At 43.4% G+C, this 6000-nt stretch overlaps 4 non-coding genes across 4 annotated transcripts; all 4 read right to left on the bottom strand.

Moving 5' to 3' along the window:
* Positions 1 to 1823: 1823 nt before the first annotated feature.
* TRNAG-CCC (transfer RNA glycine (anticodon CCC)) lies at positions 1824 to 1895 on the bottom strand. The gene has a single exon. It is a non-coding gene; the product is annotated as a tRNA-Gly (tRNA).
* Positions 1896 to 3423: 1528 nt separating this feature from the next.
* On the bottom strand, positions 3424 to 3495 carry TRNAG-UCC (transfer RNA glycine (anticodon UCC)). Its single transcript has one exon. It is a non-coding gene; the product is annotated as a tRNA-Gly (tRNA).
* A 547-nt stretch (positions 3496 to 4042) lies between these two features.
* TRNAM-CAU (transfer RNA methionine (anticodon CAU)) lies at positions 4043 to 4114 on the bottom strand. Its single transcript has one exon. It is a non-coding gene; the product is annotated as a tRNA-Met (tRNA).
* Positions 4115 to 5624: 1510 nt separating this feature from the next.
* Positions 5625 to 5696, bottom strand: TRNAM-CAU (transfer RNA methionine (anticodon CAU)). Its single transcript has one exon. It is a non-coding gene; the product is annotated as a tRNA-Met (tRNA).
* Between the last annotated feature and the right edge of the window lie 304 nt (positions 5697 to 6000).

Raw genomic sequence — 6000 nt, 5'->3', positions numbered from 1 at the left:
TCTGCCCACTGTAAATATCTTTTACCAGCACATGTGAGTGGTGACTCTGCTTTATGAAACTTATCATATATTAGGACAATGAATATAGCATAGCAAAAGGGGCGATTGAGATGCTTGCCTACATATTTGTTTATTTTTTTCATATAACGGCTGATTAATCTGTTCATTATATTTCCATTTTGTGACATGTTGCATTAAAATATATCCTGCTTGCAGAATATATAAGTATTTGTACTGCGTTGGCCGGGAATCGAACCCGGGTCAACAGCTTGGAAGGCAGCTATGCTCACCACTATACCACCAACGCCATCTGATCTGTGCGCTTTCGGTTCTTAACATTAGGATGCTGAGTTCAATGACTATCTTGCACCAGCTTCAATGGTGCATTTGGTTTCGATACCAACATGAAAAGCAATAGAAAGTTTTTTGCAGAGGGTAAGGAACTGGGATTGAAACCAAGGACAAAGCTGTGCAGAAGAGAAGAATGGAAAGCTGCATTACAAATAATAGATAAGAATATATAGAGGCAGCATGGGAAGCAAAACAGGGAAGAGAAATACAGAACATTCAATTAAATGCCCAGGAGATAGATAAGAGGAGAACAAAAAGGGAAGAATGAAATTCAAAGCCTGCCCATAAAAGTGTTTGAAGGTCCCACCAGTCATTTATGCTTATTATTGTGTGTCTTTACTTTCAAAGTACAGGGTGGATCCTTTGACGATCCCTCTCTTGTATTTCAGCAGACACAGATATTTGACAAGTCTTTTCTCACATAGCTGGCACAAGCTTGTGCTTTTCCTTGCTGGCAGCGTGGAAATGACAGCTTGGTCCTTGGAAGGAAAGTCAAGCAAAATTAGCAGAGGATGGTTTCGATCCATCGACCTCTGGGTTATGGGCCCAGCACGCTTCCGCTGCACCACTCTGCTCTGTTGTGAAAGTGTTCTTTTTATGCAGATAGGGAGCATTAAGCAGAGTAGCGTGGGATTGGTCCGGCTCTCACCTCATTTGCCTAAGTATATTGCAAGGCATGATGGGTACAGAAAACTTCATCTTCCCCTCTCACAATCAGTCATAACTGAAAGTCAGACTCTCTTAGGCACTAGCCGTTTCAGACCTTTATCAAGACAGCATGTCTTGAACCCTCTATCTCTCTCTCTCTGTGATCCTAGCACTAGCATGCTCAGGATTTGGCTTTACCTGGGAGCCAGAGATCTACCCGGTGAGGGCTTGCCCGGTGTGAGGCTTTTGGGAGCGTTTGGGAGCGTTGTGGACGTTGGACAGGAAACTCTGCGAATTTGAAGCATCCAACATTCCTGCTGCAGTGAGCGGCTCTTTCCATGGACATCTGCCTCTAGGATTCCTCTCAACTTGCCTTCTGATAAAACATTTTGTGAGCAGCAATTACCTTCGACAGCTACAAGGTGGCGCTACATTCTGGTAAGTGCACAAGTATGCACAAAATGTTAGGGACTTTTGCCAGATTTATCGGTGGATCTTGCATATTTTTTCAGAGGCTAGATATTGACTAGAAATGCTTTTTAACATAGAGATGTTGGAGTTATAATGTCTGGTCGGGCCTCAGCCCTTCCATTTTTTGCCCACTGTAACATATTTATTACCAGCACATGTGAGTTGTGACTCTGCTTTATAAAACGTATCATATATTAGGACAATGAATGTATCAGAAGGTGCGATTGAGATGTTTGCCTATGTATTTGTTTATTTTTTTTATATATGGCTGATTAATCTGTTCATGAAATTTCCATTTTGAGACATGTTGCATTAAAATATATCCTGCTTGCAGAATATATAAGCATTTTCACTGCATTGGCCGGGAATCGAACCCGGGTCAACTGCTTGGGAAGCAGCTATGCTGACCACTATACCACCAACGCCCTCTGATGTGTGTGCTCTCGGTTCTAAATATTACGTTCCAGAAATCAATGACTATCTTGCAACAGCTTCAATGGTGCATTTGGTTTCGATACCAACATGAGAAGTAGTAGAACGTTTTTTGCAGAGGGTAAGGAACTGGGGATTGAAACCAAGGACAAAGTTGTGCAGAAGAGAAGAAATGAAATGCAACAGTACAAATAGTAGAAATCAGCATATATAGGCAGCATGGGAAGCAAAGCAGGGAAGAGAAAGAGAGAACATTCCATGAAAGGCCCAGGAGATAGATAAGAGCAGAAAAAAAAGGGAAGAATGAAATTCAAAGCATGCCCATAAAGTTGTGTGAAGCTCCCACCAGTCATTTATGGTTATAGTTGTGTGTCTTTACTTTCAAAGTACAGGGTTGATCCTTTCACGAACACTCTTGTATTACACAGACACAGATAGTTGAAAAGTCTTTTCTCACATAGCTGGCACAAGCTTGCGCTTTTCCTTTCTGGCAGTGTGGAAATGACAGCTTGGTCCTTGGAAGGAAAATCAAGCAAAATTAGCAGAGAATGGTTTCGATCCATCGACCTCTGCGTTATGGGCCCAGCACGCTTCCGCTGCGCCACTCTGCTCGCTTGTGAAAGTGTTCTCTTTATGCAGATGAGGAGGCATTCAGCGGAGTGAAGTGGGATTGGTCGGGCTCTCACCTCATTTGCCTAATTATATCGCAAGGCATGCTGGGTGCAGAAAATCTTCATCTTCCCCTCTCACAATCAGTCATAACTGATAGTCCAGACCCTCTTAGGCACTAGCCGTTTCAGGCCTTTATCAAGACAGCAGCTCTCCGACACTCTCTGTCTCTCTCTCTCTGTGATCCTAGTGCTAGCATGCTCAGGATTTTGCTTTACCTGGGAGCCAGAGATCTACCCTGTGAGGGCTTGCCCGGTGTAAGGCTTTTGAGCGTTTGGGAGCGTTCGGTACATGAGAGGACGTTGGACTGGAAACTATGCAAATTTGAAGCATCCAACCTTCCTGCTGCAGTCGGGGGCTCTTTCCATGGACATCTGCCTTTTGGATTCCTCTAAACTTGCCCTCTGATGAAACATTTTTTGAGCTGCAGTTACCTCCGACGTCTACAAGGTGGCGCTACATTCAGGTGAGGGCACAAGTATGCACAAAATGTTGGCGACTTTCGCCAGATTTATCGATGGATCTTGCATATTGTTTTCAGAGGCTAGATATTGCCTAGGAAATGGTTTTTAACATAGAGATGCTGGAGTTATAATGTGTGGTCGGGCCTCAGCCCTTTCATTGTCTGCCCACTGTAAATATTTTTTACCAGCACATGTGAGTGGTGACTCTGCTTTATGAAACTTATCATATATTAGGACAATGAATATAGCAGAAGGGGCGATTGAGATGCTTGCCTACATATTTGTTTATTTTTTATATAACGGCTGATTAATCTGTTCATTATATTTCCATTTTGTGACATGTTGCATTAAAATATATCCTGCTTGCAGAATATATAAGAATTTGTACTGCGTTGGCCGGGAATCGAACCCGGGTCAACTGCTTGGAAGGCAGCTATGCTCACCACTATACCACCAACGCCCTCTGATCTGTGCGCTCTCGGTTCTTAACATTAGGATTCTGAGTTCAATGACTATCTTGCACCAGCTTCAATGGTGCATTTGGTTTAGATACCAACATGAAAAGCAATAGAAAGTTTTTTGCAGAGGGTAAGGAACTGGGATTGAAACCAAGGACAAAGCTGTGCAGAAGAGAAGAATGGAAAGCTGCATTACAAATAATAGATAAGAATATATAGAGGCAGCATGGGAAGCAAAACAGGGAAGAGAAATACAGAACATTCAATTAAATGCCCAGGAGATAGATAAGAGCAGAACAAAAAGGGAAGAATGAAATTCAAAGCCTGCCCATAAAAGTGTTTGAAGGTCCCACCAGTCATTTATGCTTATTATTGTGTGTCTTTACTTTCAAAGTACAGGGTGGATCCTTTGACGATCCCTCTCTTGTATTTCAGCAGACACAGATATTTGACAAGTCTTTTCTCACATAGCTGGCACAAGCTTGTGCTTTTCCTTGCTGGCAGCGTGGAAATGACAGCTTGGTCCTTGGAAGGAAAGTCAAGCAAAATTAGCAGAGGATGGTTTCGATCCATCGACCTCTGGGTTATGGGCCCAGCACGCTTCCGCTGCGCCACTCTGCTCTGTTGTGAAAGTGTTCTTTTTATGCAGATAGGGAGCATTAAGCAGAGTAGCGTGGGATTGGTACGGCTCTCACCTCATTTGCCTAAGTATATTGCAAGGCATGCTGGGTACAGAAAAACTTCATCTTCCCCTCTCACAATCAGTCATAACTGAAAGTCAGACACTCTTAGGCACTAGCCGTTTCAGACCTTTATCAAGACAGCATATCATGAACCCTCTCTCTCTCTCTCTGTGATCCTAGCACTAGCATGCTCAGGATTTGGCTTTACCTGGGAGCCAGAGATCTACCCGGTGAGGGCGAGGCTTTTGAGCATTTGGGAGCGTCCGGGACGTGAGTGGACGTTGGACAGGAAACTCTGCGAATTTGAAGCATCCAACATTCCTGCTGCAGTGAGCGGCTCTTTCCATGGACATCTGCCTCTAGGATTCCTCTCAACTTGCCTTCTGATAAAACATTTTGTGAGCAGCAATTACCTTCAACAGCTACAAGGTGGCGCTACATTCTGGTAAGTGCACAAGTATGCACAAAATGTTAGGGACTTTTGCCAGATTTATCGGTGGATCTTGCATATTTTTTTCAGAGGCTAGATATTGCCTAGAAATGCTTTTTAACATAGAGATGTTGGAGTTATAATGTCTGGTCGGGCCTCAGCCCTTCCATTGTTTGCCCACTGTAACATATTTATTTCCAGCACATGTGAGTTGTGACTCTGCTTTATAAAACTTATCATATATTAGGACAATGAATGTATCAGAAGGTGCGATTGAGATGTTTGCCTATGTATTTGTTTATTTTTTTATATATGGCTGATTAATCTGTTCATGAAATTTCCATTTTGAGACATGTTGCATTAAAATATATCCTGCTTGCAGAATATATAAGCATTTTCACTGCGTTGGCCCGGAATTGAACCCGGGTCAACTGCTTGGGAAGCAGCTATGCTCACCACTATACCACCAACGCCCTCTGATGTGTGTGCTCTCGGTTCTAAATATTACGTTCCCGAAATCAATGACTATCTTGCAACAGCTTCAATGGTGCATTTGGTTTCGATACCAACATGAGAAGTAGTAGAACGTTTTTTGCAGAGGGTAAGGAACTGGGGATTGAAACCAAGGACAAAGTTGTGCAGAAGAGAAGAAATGAAATGCAACAGTACAAATAGTAGAAATCAGCATATATAGGCAGCATGGGAAGCAAAGCAGGGAAGAGAAAGAGAGAACATTCCATGAAATGCCCAGGTGATAGATAAGAGCAGAAAAAAAGGGAATAATGAAATTCAAAGCATGCCCAGAAAGTTGTGTGAAGCTCCCACCAGTCATTTATGGTTATAGTTGTGTGTCTTTACTTTCAAAGTACAGGGTTGATCCTTTCACGAACACTCTTGTATTACACAGACACAGATAGTTGAGAAGTCTTTTCTCACATAGCTGGCACAAGCTTGCGCTTTTCCTTTCTGGCAGTGTGGAAATGACAGCTTGGTCCTTGGAAGAAAAGTCAAGCAAAATTAGCAGAGGATGGTTTTGAACCATCGACCTCTGGGTTATGGGCCCAGCACGCTTCCGCTGCGCCACTCTGCTCGTTCGTGAAAGTGATCTCTTTATGCAGATGAGGAGGTATTCAGCGGAGTGAAGTGGGATTGGTCGGGCTCTCACCTCATTTGCCTAATTATATCGCAAGGCATGCTGGGTGCAGAAAATCTTCATCTTCCCCTCTCACAATCAGTCATAACTGATAGTCCAGACCCTCTTAGGCACTAGCCGTTTCAGGCCTTTATCAAGACAGCAGCTCTCCGACACTCTCTGTCTCTCTCTCTCTGTGATCCTAGTGCTAGCATGCTCAGGATTTGGCTTTACCTGGGAGCCAGAGATCTACCCGGTGAGG

Source organism: Lissotriton vulgaris, chromosome 2_1 (assembly GCF_964263255.1).
Source record: "Lissotriton vulgaris chromosome 2_1, aLisVul1.2, whole genome shotgun sequence".
NCBI lineage: Eukaryota > Metazoa > Chordata > Amphibia > Caudata > Salamandridae > Lissotriton > Lissotriton vulgaris.
The sequence above is the reverse complement of the archived record's forward strand: the minus strand, read 5'-3'. Positions and strand labels throughout refer to the sequence as shown.